We start from the raw sequence: 17003 nt of genomic DNA, 5'->3' as shown, positions 1-17003 counted from the left end.
TGTCTGACTCTGTGTGACCCCATAGATTACAACCCACCAGGCTCCCCCGTCTCTGGGATTCTCCAGGCAAGAACACTGGAGTGGGTTGCCATTTCCTTTTCCAATGCATGAAAGTGAAAAGTGAAAGTGAAGTCGCTCAGTCGTGTCTGACTATTAGCGACCCCATGGACTGCAGCCCACCAGGTTCCTCCATCCATGGGATTTTCCAGGCAGGAGTACTGGAGTGGGGTGCCATTGCCTTCTCCACTGTCATAATCTAATATGAAGGAATTGTCTCTATTTGTTTGCTTGTAGTTTTCTATAGACTACATGCTGATCCATTACATTATGCTAATTGAAACAAGTAAAAAGAGAGTAACCAGCAACCAAAATTTTGATGCATTCAGGCTGGCAAAATCTATGAAGTTTCTTGGGGTTTCTCAGGTGGGGAATATCTAGGGATTCTCTCTCAAAGTGAAAAAACAAATTGCTGCATTTTTCAATACTGCCCAAATAGGCATGACAGTTGATTAACTTCAGATTTTGAAGCAAATGTGCAAATTATTTGGGCATATTATTTTGTTATGTTTACCAGGTAATCTTTAAGGTTATGATACTGATTCGGCCCAAAGCAAGAGAAGGCTACACGGCATGTCTAGGCTTAGGGCCTGGCAGGGACAGTGGTCTTGAAAGGGACTGTGGTACATGGAGATACGTTGTGAGGTGTCTGATAAATCCACATATGAGAGTAATAGTGGAGATCTCTTGGATTTTAATTAAATTCAAAACCTATTCTGCCACCAGTTATAAACTCAATTTGAAAAGTAGCTTCTGCCATACAATTGCTGCTAAGTCGCTTCAGTCGTGTCCGACTCTGTGCGACCCCATAGATGGCAGCCCACCAGGCTCCCTGTCCCTGGGATTCTCCAGGCAAGAACACTGGAGTAGGTTGCCATTTCCTTCTCCAATGCATGAAAGTGAAAAGTGAAAGTGAAGTTGCTCAGTCGTGTCCGACTCTTCGCAAACCCATGGATTGCAGCCCACCAGGCTCCTCCGTCCATGGGATTTTCCAGGCAAGAGTACTGGAGTGGGGTGCCATTGCCATACAATTGGGTCCTGGTAAACTCTTAACACCTCATGATGAGACACCAAGTAATTTTGTGACTCCAGCTGCCCAAAATGGAAAAAAAAAAAAAAGAACAGATGCTCAGGGGTACAAGGCTGAGTGGGGAATTGTGTTGATTTTTCTGTTTGTTCTTCTGGTTCAATTCTTTACTTTTATATCCCCTGTTCTGTGCTCTGAGAAGCTGAAAATATCTCCCTGAGCTTCCTTGCTCTGTAGCTTCTGGTTGTGTTTGGCCAATGGGAGGCAATAAAATGTCAATGGGAAATTGATAATTTATTCATTCCCTATACTTCCTCTCTGCTGAGCTGGTCTTTAGCAGCAGCTGTGTCCCTCTTTCTAAGGCCACAGCTCCTCTTCGTATGGCCACAGCTCTAACTTCCTGGAGCAGCCTAAGGATATGTTGGAGTCTCCCTGTTGCTAGTCCTTGGTATCTTCAACATTCTCTTTTGCTACTCTTAGCAGTTTCAACACTTCTATAAATAATTCCTTTACTTAACTCTGGAATTCTACTCCTTTGAGTATGCAGTATTTTTTTTTTTTCTTCCAGAATAAATAACAGAACAAAAAAGAGAATCCTGGGGAAATACCACATCATATTCTACCACATACTTATGGATGTTTTTTAGTGAGATAAAGAAAATCTATCTTTTTTAAAGACACTGTGATTTGAGGGCTCTATATTTTTATGATGCTGGGAAAGATTGAGGATAGGAGGAGAAGGGGATAACAGAGAATAAAATGATTGGATGGCATCATTGACTCAGTGGACACGAGTTTGAGCAAACTCCGGGAGATAGTGAAGGACAGGGAAGCCTGGCATGCTGCAGTTTATGGGGTTGCAAAGACTTGAACACAACTGACTGACTGAACAACAATAAATATTATAGGCAGCCAAGAATAATCCTCAATGAGATAACTCCCACTTTGATAACTCCTTATCTAGTTGTCTGGAAAGTGCTGCTTTACTGACCACAATCAGCATTCAACGTAGCCCATGGATGTCACTCTTTCCTCTGGATGTCAGTAGACTTTGTGTCTTTACCACTTACTTTCAGTTGAGAATGTCTAAATGTATTATTATGTACCATTCTCGTACCATCCACTGGCCCCTAACTAAAATGTTGTGCCCTGAACTCAGAAGTTAATCAACATAGTTATTGATAAGTAAAACACTTTGCCCATTTATTTAGGAAGAGTCAAATTTCACATTCTTATAAGTACAGAAGACTGATAGTTTAAGTATTTTCTTTCTGCGTCCCTGCCCAAAGTCTGTCTTATGGCAAGTAGTGGTTTTTCTTTTATCTGACTCTGCCTGTAAAGCAGTGTGGAAGAATATGACTGGGGGGACTTTAGTAAAGAAGGAAGACGAAATACAGCAGGGACCCAGACCCCGTTTCTTCTTGTGCCACAATCATGAGCTGGGACAGCCTTTGGTGTCAATAGCTCCCAAAGACCTTTGTGCAGGGTGTAGTCTTGTCAACATCTGCTCACTTGACCATGTAGAAACTCCCCTTCCTCACGCACACCTGTTCCTCCAAAAACTGCAGACAGGACCATCAGCCTCTCACTGAGAAGTGTCTTTTGTCTGTGTGTCTGGCACATAACTCATGCGATTAGAGGCACTACAAGGACGAAGTTTGTCTTTCCTCTTTGGAGTATTTCTATATCCTTATAGTTCCTTGGACTGTAAGGAGATCAAACCAGTCAATACTAAGGAAATAAACCCTGAATATTCATTGGAAGGACTAATGTTGAAGTTCCAATACCTTGGCCACCTGATGCAATAAGCCAGTTCTTTGGAAAAGATCCTTATGCTGGGAAAGACTGAGGGCAGGAGGAGAAGGGGGTGACAGAGGATGAGATGGTTGGATGGCATCATTGACTCAATGGACATGAGTTTGAGCCAACTCTGGGAAACAGTGGGCAAGGAACCCTGGTGTGCTGCAGCCCATGGGGTTGCAAAGAGTCAGACACGACTTAGTGTCTGAACAATAGCAATATCCTTAAAAGCTAGCTCATGCCTAGTTCATAGCAGAAACTCTAAGAAGTTATTTCAAAAAAAGTAGTAAACATATTTTGGAGATCTCACTCAAAATCTAATACAGCCTCCATGAAACCTTCCTTCTACCATTTTTCATCAGCTTCAAACATGCTATATCTGATGGTGAGATTTTACTCTTTTATTTTCATAGTAATCTGTCTATGTTTCTCTTATAAAAACTTTTCATGCTGCTGCTGCTGCTGCTCCTAAGTTGCTTCAGCCATGTCCGACTCTGTGCGACCCCATAGACGGCAGCCCACCAGGCTTCGCAGTCCCTGTGATTCTTCAGGCAAGAAATCATCGAGCACAGGAGCTATTACAGTTGAGTGTTTAAACCTTGGGTTCAGAATCATAGCTCTGCAACTCATGGTTATATTATCTTACTTAAGTTACTTAACATCTCTAAGATTCAGCTTATTTATTTGTAAAATGCATATAATTCATTCATTCTTATATTTATTATGTGGCAGGTGCTATTGAAGGTACTGACCATAAAGTTAAGAGGAAAAAAGAAAGAATAGGAAGAAAAGGGTAGAGGAGGAAAGGAAAAAGTAGACAAAGTTCTTGTCCTCATTGAGAGTACATTCTAGCTATTGATTATTCATATCTATCCATATCTACACTTATGGAACAAACTATAGGAGTTCATATATTTAAACTTACTTCTCTTTTTTCTTTTTTTTTCTTTTTTGGAGGCTAATTACTTTGCAATATTGTATTGGTTTTGCCATAAGATTACTTTTAAGAAAATAAAGCAAAGTAAGGAAACAGAGCTTGACAGAGTTAGCAGAAAGTCCTAGGGTTTATTAGAGAAGCTGATTTGTGAATTGTAGAAGACCCTCCCAGTTTTAGGGCCGCTCTCACATATTCTGTTTCTTTTTGATGTATAATAGGATTACACTTTCTACCACCTTTGGATTTAGGCATGGCCTAGTGACTTGCTTTGAAAGTTGGATAGAAAGAAGTTGCATGCAGAAGCTTTCAGAAAGGCCAGTTAAGATTTGCCACATCTCTTCTTGCCTGCTGGAAGCTTTATGGAGACATACATGGAAAAAGGGCCTCCTTCAGCTAAGACTGTCATGCTGACCCATGCTGAACATTAGAGGTGACTCGAGGATTGTTCTACAATAGGATAGGCTATGCTATCCTATCCTATCCTATTCTTCCTGATGCAAGCCTTATCATAATGTCTGACACCCAGAAAATATTTGGTAAATTCTTATAACCATTTTTAATTTTATTATAGCAATGTTTTTATTGCAAGTGTAGAAATATAATAGGAAGTCAATATCTTTCTCTTAAATGAGTTTAAGGCATTAAAGTGCAAGTACTTTTGATCCTACCCTCACAAATAGGAAAAGCAGTGTCAAAGTAATTCAAATTTTCTGTCAGAGGTTGCAGCCCTTAGATCCAAAGAGGCCCCCTTAGTGGAGAAGATTCAACACTGTATTTTGAATGTTTTTCTATTGATTAGCAATATAAAACTAGATGTACATACTTTTAAAGTCATTTGGCTCAAAGACATAATACATTTAATTATGAATTCAATAAACCTTTAAAAATCAAGCATATAAATAAAAACTGTTAACTCAAGGGAAATACTCTGAGGAATAGTAAATGTCTATTTACTATTGTCTCAGATGTCTCAAAATGTCAATATAAACTAACAATGGTTATTTATTTGTAGGCACAAAAATTAAATTTTCAAAGAAATAAATATGCAGCTTAACTGGACAGAAGTGTCACTTTGAACTGAAATGTAGCTCAGCTTCCCTTAAACCTTTGCAAGGCAGCCACAGGGAGGGGAAAAATCCACAACTTTCTCTGGTGGCAGAAATTGCAAACAACATCAGAGTAAATCTGCTGGTGGTGAAACATGTAAGGACAGATCTGGAGGGAGGAGGGAAATGCAAAACACATCAGAGGCAATTTTTCAGTGGATAAAATTAAATCAAAGGAGAAAGCAAGTTTACTGGAACATAAATATAAATGATAAAATGGGAACTACATTTTCTAAAATAAGAGTGTGTCCCTTAAATAAGTATTTCAGTGGTATCTACAAAATCAACTCCATGATTTAAAATTATATAAATGAAATTCTAACTATCCTATTTCTGATGCATACTAAAAACTACTGACTTGAGTATATTGTTTCTTTTTAAGAAATCACCATCTACCACAATAACTGCAGCAAAAGGAGTAAACTGAATTTGTATTACATGTTAGTAAGGAATATAGTATAATCACAATGGTGGCTTTAATAGGCTTGGCTGGAAACAATGTGCTTTAATAAGCTTTATTTGAAAATACTCAGATAATGCTTTTTCTAAGTCTTTGAAATAACCAATGCACTTCTCTTGCTCAGGGACAGAACAAGAAGAAATTACTCAACAGACTAGGACACAAGGTTTTATTATACTTTTAATTTTCCTGTTGTTTGACAATACATGTTAACCTAAATAGAACAGATATGAAAAATGTGTTCTGGTGAGGATGAGAAATTTCTTTTTACAAATCTGTTTTGCTTCAAGTTTTTTTTTTTTTTTTTTTAATCTTAGTGCTGATGAAAGTGAAAGAGGAGAGTGAAAAAGTTGGCTTAAAGCTCAACATTCAGAAAACTAAGATCATGGCATCTGGTCCCACCACTTCATGGGAAATAGATGGGAAACAATGGAAACAGTGTCAGACTTTATGTTTTGGGGCTCCAAAATCATGGCAGATGGTGACTGCAGCCATGAAATTAAAAGACGTTTACTCCTTGGAAGAAAAGTTATGACCAACATAGATAGCATAATAAAAAGCAGAGACATTACTCTGCCAACACAGGTCCATCTAGTCAAGGTTATGGTTTTTCCAGTGGTCATGTATGGATGTGAAAGTTGGACTGTGAAGAAAGCTGAGCACCGAAGAATTGATGCTTTTGAACTGTGGTGTTGGAGAAGACTCTTGAGAGTCCCTTGGACTGCAAGGAGATCCAACCAGTCCATTCTAAAGGAGATCAGCCCTGGGTGTTCTTTAGAAGGAATGATGCTAAAGCTGAAACTCCAGTACTTTGGCTACCTCATGCGAAGAGTTGACTCATTGGAAAAGTCATCCCCTGATGCTGGGAGGGATTGGGAGCAGGACGAAAAGAGGATGACAGAGGATAAGATGGTTGGATGGCATCACCAATTCGATGGATGTGAGTTTGAGTGAACTCCGGGAATTGGTGATGGACAGGGAGGCCCGGTGTGCTGCAATTCATGGCGTCACAAAGAGTCGGACATGACTGAGTGACTGAACTGAACTGAACTGATTATGTGACTATGAAAAGAAGTTAACCAATCAGCCAAGTTTTTAGCAAGCAGTCTCTAGGAACTTGGAGAAGGCAATGGCATCCCACTCCAGTACTCTTGCCTAGAAAATCCCATGGACGGAGAAGCCTAGTAGGCTGCAGTTCATGGGGTTTCTAAGAGTCAGACACGACTGAGCGACTTCACTTTCACTTTTCACTTTCATGCATTGGAGAAGGCAATGACAACCCACTCCAGTGTTCTTGTCTGGAGAATCCCAGGGACGGGGGAGCCTGGTGGGCTGCCGTCTCTGGAGTCACACAGAGTTGGACACGACTGAAGCAACTTAGCAGCAGCAGCAGCTCTAGGAACTGCATGGGTCAATTTTTGTAGGTATTAAACACACACATACATATCAATCCATACACCACCTAAATCAATAAAAAACAACCTAATTCTTAAATTTCTATAAATAAAAGCTTATTTTAATTCAGCTATACATCTATGTCAGTTGATAAGCTTTTTGATGAAAGAAGTTGAATATAATGATCGTTTCAAGTAATAACACATAAAAATGATTATATGATACACATATATATTTTATACATGTGTATATTTATAAATATATGTATGTATATACATGTGCTACTGTTAAGACACTTCAGTTGTGTCCGACTCTGTGCAACCCCATAGACGGCAGCCCACCAGGCTCCCTGTCCCTGGGATTCTCCAGGCAAGAACACTGGAGTGGGTTGCCATTTCCTTCTCCAATGCATGAAAGTGAAAAGTGAAAGTGAAGTCGCTCAGTCGTGTCTGACTCTTAGCGACCCCATGGGCTGCAGCCCACCAGGCTCCTCCGTCCATGGGATTTTCCAGGCAAGAGTACTGGAGTGGGGTGCCATCGCCTTCTCCATATACATGTACATATGTTTATATATGTGTAAAGTATATATGTGTGTGTATATATATATATACACATACACACACACCTGTGTGTACATCTGTGTGTATATGTGTATAAGGACAAGCTTAAATTCTGTGATTTGGATACCATATTGGAAAAATTTGAACTAAGTTTGAACTAATTTAAACAGAAACAAATCATGTTTTCTTTTGTTTTGAATTGAAAATACAGGTCGTGTCCTTTTCCTGAGTTCACTGAGGTTGCCTAAATTGACTTGACACTACTGAGCTAGTACAAGCAGTCAGACTCCCCTGAATTTTTAAAATGTGTTAAACTAAAAGGCTCTTCCACTAACAACTTCACTAGAATTATCAAATCTTCACCACTGAAATTTAGTCATTAGGCAGATGGATGAGTTTTTATTCCTCCTATCATTTTTAACTGTCATGGACTTACATTTGTCCTCCCTAAACCAGTACAGTGTATGCTGTTCTTGGTTCAGTTGAAAGGGATGCTCCTTAGAAGAGATAAATTATTCCATTATCACCAAAACATTTATTAAATGTCTGTATTTTTAGAAGGCAGTACTGTTATAAACGGGAATTAATTAAGCTCAATTCCTGCCTCATTGGAGGTTAGAGTATGAACTGTCCAGACAGCAATGATGCACGCATTTTAAGGTCATGCATTAAACAAAGAGAAAGAGATAAGTAAGTTTTTACCATGAACATTTGCACCCTTGAGCAAAGTATATCAGTGAACTGAGTGAAAAAGGAGACACTCGGGAGATGCATGTCATGGTGATTCACGACCGCATCACCAATCATGTAGGAAGGACCCTTGCTGAAATCCCAGGACTTGACAATGCTGTTCAAATGAGAGTGTGATAAGAAGGGGAGAGGGACACAGTGGAATTTTTCCTAAATCTTCCATATCTCATCTCAGAAATTACTAAAGGGAGAGGATTGCTAGCTTGCATCTGTTTTACATGTTTTGAAAATGCTTTATATACTGTGAGGAAGAGGGTCAAGTTAGAAATAAACTACTTACTGGTAAACATTGCAGAGAACCACAATAGAGGAATGCATACTTTTCATTCTGGTAGAGTTTAAGTCCGTGTTTAGAGAATTACTCCCATTTTATTATCAAAAAAGTTATATATCAAAATCCTTAATACAATGTCAAAGGTAGTGACATGTCACTACCTCTGTTACTCTGCAACTTATCCTTCACCATGTACTACAGCCAAATTAACATGGATTGTTAGCCCTTTCTTTCTGGATAATTGTAATACATTTGTAGCCATTTTTCTTTCTAGTCTGTTTACCAATCCTTTCCATAACAGGTCCACACTGTTGACTTGAGATTACTTTTTTTTTTTTTTAATATACATTTTATTACACACTTTCCATTCTAAAAATTCAAGAGCTTTCTCACCCCAGTGTTTCCAAACTAGGGGTTACCAGTAGGTAACCTGTCTCTTTCTAGGAGAGAAGAAAGGCAAGACAGGGGTACATGATTAAGAGGTACAAACTACTATGTATAAAATAGATAAGCAACAAGGATATACAATACAGGGAGTTATAGCCATTATTTTGTGAAAATTTTAATGGAGCATAATCTGTAAAAGTACTGAATCATTCTGTCATACACTGAAACTAATATAATGTGGTAAATCCACCACACTTCAGTAATAAATAAATAAGTAAATAAAACCCTAGAGTCTCCAAACAAGTAGGCAATGAAATCTTGACTCATCACACTAACACATAAATGATCCTAATACATCAGTTTTTTGGTCAGCCACCTACAGCTATCTTCGATTCTCCCATTCAGCCACAAGTTTGATGAGTTTATTATGGTTTTTTCTTGCTTATCTGTATGGGTACCTATTTTTCCCTCTGTGCAGAATACTATTTCCTTTCTTCTTCACTTGAAAGAACCCTAACTATACCTCCAGTACCAAGTCCAGATATTATCTCTTCTGTGTAGTTTTCCACTATGTTCCAAGGAAGGTGAGACCTCCCTCCTGATTTACCCATGACATCCTATAGGTCTGATTCTTCCACTGTGTGACAGCCCTTAAAAGTCAGACAGCTCACCACAGTATTCTTCCCTGGAAAATCCCACATACAGAAGAGCCTGGCAGGCTACAGTCCATGGGGTCACAGAGTCTGACATGACTTAGAGAAGAAACAACAATAAAAGGCAGACAGATGCTATTCATATATCCTCACTTGCCAGCACTACCAGTGAATTAATGATGCCATCTTCTCAGTACATGTTGCTTTTGATTTTCATAGTTCTTTCAAGCACATTGTTTCACTTTATACTTTCAATAAGTTTGTAAAGTATTATACAGCAGATTACATTGTCATGTAATGCAAGGAAATTGAGTTTTAAAGTCAATAAGTAACTGTGACTTTTTGTTTGTTTTAAATAATGTTGATTTAAAATATTATGTTAATTTCTGCTGTACAGCAAAGTGCTTCAGTTATATTTGTATATGCATTGTTTTTTAATATTCTTTTTCATTATGATTTATAATAGGGTGCTAAGTACGGATCTCTGTGCTATACAGTAGGACCTGTTGTTTGCAGTTTTTATTATTAAACATAACATTTAATCTCACATATATATGTGTGTATTTCCCCCCCTGCTGTGGGATAGAAACAAAAATTTCTCCTTTGTACATCGACGGTTTTCTTTGAATAATCATTAAGGATCAGTATATTATAAATCAAAAATCCCTTAGCTTTAATTTTTTTTCATTTTGATTCTACCTCATCATGTCATAAACTATGTCTTGACTGATGATCCAACCAAGGTATTATAAAACATTTTACATAGGTGCCTTAGGATAATGATTTATGAAATAATCTTTGAAGTCAACTTCTATGAATGGAGAATGCCAAAAGTCTTAGTACAAAAGTCCTAATAGATCATATCCTCTGTACACCTTGGGGAGGCAACTATAAATTTATTTTGATAGTGTCGATGTCAGTCAGTATTGTTTTATTTCTTTTTTATGCAAAAGACTGAGAATTAATATAAGTGAAAACCTGTGAGTACTAGAGCCAAATACAAAAAACCCCACAAAAAAACAGTTAATGTAGTCTCTGCATTTCTGTGTTGAAAATAAACCAAATTTTGTTTTCATCCTACATGGGAGGGAGAGGGGAAGAATAATATTAACCAAATATATTAACTCAGTTTTCTTTTCAGAAACTGTAAGAGTATACATAGGGAAAATAATGAGAGGAAGAACATTCAGGCATTCGTAGGACTCTAAAAGGAAAAGCAAATGACAAGATAATGGGTTTTATGAGATAATACCATATTTTCCTGTGTACAACGTTGCTTTCATTGCTTCCATAATAGTTCCAAGGCTTTGTCCTGGTTCACTCACATTTCATCAACCAGTCCCTATTTGTGTGCATAACCCTGTATTTATATGCAGATGCCTGGAATCTGTTAGGGACCTTCCTCTGACTGTGTATAAACAAATATATCTCCTTATCTGAACATTTAGAGCAAAGTTTGGTAAATAGTGCAAGATTCAGGAGGGAAGACATAAATCAAAACTAAAATCATAATTTCAACACCTTGAACTCTTGCTATATATTTTGTCATTCTTGGGCTTTACTCAAATGGTTACTACTACTACTAAGTCACTTCAGTCGTGTCCAACTCTGTGCGACCCCATAGACAGCAGCCCACCAGGCTCCGCCATCCCTGGGATTCTCCAGGCAAGAACACTGGAATGGGTTGCCATTTCCTTCTCCAATGCATGAAAGTGAAAAGTGAGAGTGAAGTGGCTCAGTCGTGTCCGTCTCTGTGCAACCCCATGGACTGCAGCCTACCAGGCTCCCCCATCCATGGGATTTTCCAGGCAAGAGTACTGGAGTGGGGTGCCATTGCCTTCTCCGACTCAAATGGTTAATGAGATCCAAACTATTTTAAATTCTTGTCTCTAAAATCTAAGTGGGATGCAGCTACATTTGAGTAAAGAGCTATTAAAATGATGAAATCATTATATTGTATTCAAGGATAAAAGACACTGTAAATATTTAGTCTTTCACAGTCACAAACCACTTAAATGGATGACTATAGTCTATTCACTGGTTTTTGATTCTAATCGCCTCCAGGAAATGTCAAATTCACATACTGTCTCAGAAAACAAGATTTAGCTTTTGGATTTTTAATTTACTAAAAGATGTGTAAAAGCACACTGTGATCTAGCTCCCTATTGGCTCCACATCTGTGTAGTATTATATGCAAACAATATTTGAGTTAACTTGGGCCTCACCATAGGCTCACAAGCTCACTAGCTTGAATGTAATTAATTTTTTTTAAGAGACAAAAAACATGAAGGAAGACAAGTTGGAGAAGCACTGTTTTCAGCAGTAATCTTACATGTGAAGTAAGGCTCCAAGTTGCCAAAATGGAATCTGGAAATAATAAATCATAATTGTTCTGAAAGTGATTAACGCTAGGTGACAGCCAATGTTCTTTTGATAAAATAGTACTTATTCTGATTCTACAATTCAGTAGACAGGAAATGGCTCACTGTTTGGTAATGAATTAACTCTTGGAGGGCTACAGTAATTTCAAAATATAAACCACAAAAATGTCTAGGATGCCAGGAGATGAACGATGTCCATGGGTGGCAGACAATTACTCCTTTTCTATCACTGTCTCAAGTTCCTCTTGCTTTTACTCTTTTCTATCTGCAGATTTTGGTGGACTACTTACCTGTTGCTCAAGAAGTTACTTAAAAATTGACTCTGCTGATTTGGCTGTATCAGAGAGGAAGTTATTTAGTAATGGCATGGCAGTACTCTCTGGTGGCTTTTCAGCTTGCAGAAGTTGCACACACACGCACACACATGAAGGAAACTCAAATTTATTGAGTATCTGCTGCATATCATGCACAAATTATGTGCTTTAAAAAAAATCTGATAATAAATAAATGTAAGGCAGATTTCTCCCAAATTACCCTTTAATATAAGAGCTTTTTCTTACATTCAGGTCCTTATAAGTTTTCTATATTATGGATGGTCTCTCCATTATTTATTTATTATTTATTAAATTTAAAATTATTTTTTTCTTCCAGTTTTATTGAGATATAATTGATATTGAACATTGTAAAAATTTGAGTCTACAGAGGTGGTATGTTTTTTAACATAGGTCTTAGTAGTAATTTTTTAGACCTGTCTTCTCAGGCAAGAGAAATAAAAACATAAACAAATGGAACTACATCAAACTAAAAGGCTTTTTGCACAGCAAAAGAAACAAAACAAAAAGTACATCTACTAAATGGGGGAATATATTTGAAAACAATATATCATAAAAGGGGTTAATATCAAAAGTATAGCAAACAACTCATGCAATTGAACATAAAAAACTCTATTAAAACATAGGCACAGAATCCGAATAGACATATTTCTAGAGAAGACATATATATGGTCAATAGGGACATGAAATGATGTTCAACATCACTAACCATTAGGGAAATGCAAGTCAAACCACAATAAGATATCTGCTCACACCTGTCAGAATGGTTCTTATTAAATAGACAGTAAACGACAAATGGTAAAGATGTGAAGGAAAGGGAACTCTCCTGCATTTTTTATGGGAATATGAATTGGTACTGCCACTATGTAAAACATTATGGAGATTCCTCAAAAAATTAAAAATAGAGCTATATCATAAGATCCAGGAATTCCACTCCTGGGTATTTATCCAAAAACATGAAAACACAAATTAGAAAAGATATATGTACCCTGTGTTCAAAGAAGCATTATTTACAACAGCCAAGATATGGATGCAACCTAAGTGTCCATCTAGATGAATGGATAAAGATGTGGTATTATATACAATGAAATACTATTTGCCCATAAAAAAGAATAAAATCTTGCCATTTGCAAAGACATAGATGAACCTAGAGGGCACTACGTTACATGAAACAAGTCAGACAAAGACAAATATTATATGAATTCATTTACATGTGGAATCTAAAAAACAAACAATGAACAAAAGTAACAAAACGGAAACAGAATTATAGATACAGAGAACAGGTGTTTGCCAGAAGGAAGAGGGGTGAGTGGGTGAGAGAAATAGGTAAGGGAGATTAAGAGATACAACTTCTAGTTGCAAAATAAATGAGTCACAATGTGAAATGTAAGATGTGGAGAACATAGCCAATAATTATGTAATATCTTTAAAAAGTGATTAATGGTAATGACTTATTGTGATGATTATTTTTCCATGTATAGAAATGTCAAATCACTATGTTGTGTAACAGAAACTAGCAGAGCATTGTTAGTCAATTATACTTCAAAAACAAACTCATAGAAAAAGAGATCGGATTTATGGTTACCAGAGGTGGGGATGGGGGAAGGAGAACTGGATGAAGGTAGTCAAAGGGTACTGACTTCCCATTATAAGTACTAGGAATGTAACATACAACATGATAATTATAATTAACACCACTGTATGTCATATATGAAAGTTATTAAGAGAGTAAATCCTAAGTGTTCTCATCTCAAGGAAAACAATTTTTCTATTTAATTTTATATCTATAAGATGATGGGCATTCACTAAATTTATTATGGTAATCATTTCACAATGTATGTAAGTCAAATCATCTTGTTGTACACAAAGTATTTATTGATACTATGTAATAAGGTGGGACACAGGCAGAGAAATTTCCTATAATTTGTCAAATGTAGTCATTAAAGTTGCAATTAGATCTTGAGAGATCGTGATTCCTGGAATACAAAAACAAAAAACAAAAAACACCAAACAAAACTGGGTCCCTATCATCACACGGTATATTTATATGCCTTTTTTAGACACTCATCTCCCTATTCCACACCACACTCCTTATACACAATATTGCCAAGCCCAGGCTGTTTCTTTCCACAGGCATAACTTAAATCCATCTGGAAAATGATTTGATCTGTAGAATGCATATCATTTTAAACTGGACAGAAGAATAAAGCCTTGGAAACAAAACAGAGTGTGGTTATAGTAGTCCAAGTTAAAAATGAGCAGAGCATTAGCAAGGGCTTGGCTGCTAGACTACTGTGGTTATTAATGAACACATGCTTTTTCCTCAACTGGGGAACTGCTTCTACTTTTTGTGGTTATGGGAATAGGAAATGGAAGGAGACAATGCTTTACTGGCAGACACATTACTGACCCTTCAGAGGCAGCAAGAATAATGAGTAGAGAAGGTTTTAAAGAGGACAGTCCTGCCAACCAGAGTAATTGCTGCAGGAAGGATTCCTTGGACATGATGGTGACTGGGTTGGGTCACCTTCAATCAGAGTAGGGTGGATCAACCAAGGGTCTGGTGAATAAAATCATCCTAGAATGTTGAAATCACTGAATACAAAGTAAAGGCATCCTGATTCCTTTCCATTTGTGAGTCAAGGTAATTTGAGGGAACTAATCGTTCACTTCACTTATGACACATCTTGACAGTCACTTGCTACTCATATATCTGATATGGTCCTGTGTTCTGATATTCATTCTGTAATCTGAGTATGTCTTGATGTTTTGGTTTAATAAATATGGCTATCAAAATAACATAGAATGCAGTTTTTAGATTAGTATAACTCTCCAAGATAACATTTAAAATAGACAAGATGTTCAGTTTTTTTTTTTTTTTCTTAAATTACACATTTTAGTAAATACTTTGGACTGGAAAGAAACCAGCACTAAATTTATGTTTTTAGATTTGATGGTTTGCTTTTTGCACATCTCTAAATTATTTGCTTAGAATTAGATTCTAATAAAAAACGTATTTGGAACTAGAGTCAATAAATATAATAGATGAAACAGGTAAAGGAAGAATAAATAATGGAAGAGCATAAATAAAATTAAATTAGAAAGCAAGCCATGTTACTGTAGGCTAAATAATTTCTAGAAGCGGCTTCTCCTTGGGAGTTGGTGCTGTTTAGTGTTTTTCCTCCTCTCTCTCTCACTTTGACTCCGGGAGCCCAGAGAATAGCTCTGCCTGGGAACAAAAATATAATTAAGAGAGTCAGGCAGAGGGACAAACCGCCCCCACCTCTGACACTTGGAGCTAGAGGCATAAGTGGATAATTTCTGAAGCAAGATGGCTTTTGCAGAACTATGTTTTTGAGATGTTTAAAATTCTTCCACTAACAATATATGCTTCCACTTGTGATGTATTATTAAATTCAGAGCAGAAATTTATCAGGGGTTTTTAGGGCTTCCAAAAAACAATTTGCTTAAATGAAACTGCCCCTGGAAAGGGTCATGACATTATCTGCAGACACTTGGGCAGCTTGCTCTGTAATTGTTTTAGAAAACCTTGCTTTCTGGAAAGAGAAAATAAGATGATCCTTTCAGGAGCTACGGGAAAAGAAAACTAGGTACCTCACGTAGGAAGAAATGGACGCAGAAAGGAATCAGAAGTGGCCTTTCCCTGGATCTCTGTCTTTTCTGCAGTGTGCCCCACTCTGACAACAAAGGGGTACAGCTCTCGCTGATCGTCCTGATGACGTTATTGGCAGTCAGCTGAATGTCTGCACAGAGAATGCCACAGTCACGGCGAGGTTGCTTCTGTATTGAAAAAGCAGAAAGTAAGGTCCCGGCACTCCATCAGAAGAGATGTGTTTTCTAACGAAAGAGGAATGCTCAGTCAGAAGAGTTCTTGGAAATTTTCCCTCTGCAATGAAGCCTGGTGAATGGTTTGAGTTTCTCCAAAATTACTTGAAATGTAGCTGCTGGGAGTCTGTGCTGATGGCTCCAACTTTACTTTCAATTTCGCATTTTGTTGGATGCTTCCCTCAAGTCTTCCGATGTAGTTCTGTCATTAGTCTGGGCTGGAAGGTTTATTATTTGTTTTGACAGTCACCAGCCTATTTTGTCAAGCAGTACACGTTACTGCTCCATTTGACAGGTGTTACTCTCAAAATGCTTCAGTTTCCTTTCTCCCTCTTGGAGTGAGGTTTCTGTATCTGCTGTCTTGTTTACCTTCCCAAAGGAAGCACAGTACATTTTCTGGTTAATAAAAGCTTTATTTTGTTGCTACCTTTCAGTAACAGGTTAAGCAGACACTGGCCAAAAAAAAAAAAAAAGTCTTTTTGTGATATAATCTAAATTTTGATGATGTGCTTAAGCTGGTATCCAGTGGAAGCCTAAAAAAAAAAGAAGAAGAATAAAATGTAGTGAATGTAATGTAAATAGGGGCAAGACAGTAGTGTCATTTCACCTACAATATACATATTGTGAGTACAGAGATCAAAACAAGCTTTAAGCTTAGTGGCTTGAGGTTTGGATAAAAGGAAATAAGATGCATAACATATTCCAACTCTTCCAGAAGAAAATGTGGTTGGAGATGGTTATGTAGAAGAGGACACCCGCTCAGGGTACAGAAGTCAGGCCTTTCTGAGGAAGATGGCATGTGAATTCATTTTTAAATGCAAATAGTAATACAGACAAAAGAAAAGAGCAGAGCCTTCTAAATCGGTGTCAATATACAGGTGGGAACTTAATTTTGAGTATGCCAGTTATAACCTATTATGAGACACTGGGAAATCATTTTTCCCTGATATTCATGGTTCATCACCATAACCCATTCAATTCTCTAACTTCCTTTTCTGCTCAAATGTCACCTCCTCAGGAAGCCTTCTCTGATCACCC

Source organism: Bos indicus, chromosome 9, assembly GCF_029378745.1.
Source record: "Bos indicus isolate NIAB-ARS_2022 breed Sahiwal x Tharparkar chromosome 9, NIAB-ARS_B.indTharparkar_mat_pri_1.0, whole genome shotgun sequence".
In the NCBI taxonomy this organism is placed as follows: domain Eukaryota; kingdom Metazoa; phylum Chordata; class Mammalia; order Artiodactyla; family Bovidae; genus Bos; species Bos indicus.
This window is presented reverse-complemented; position numbering follows the sequence as displayed.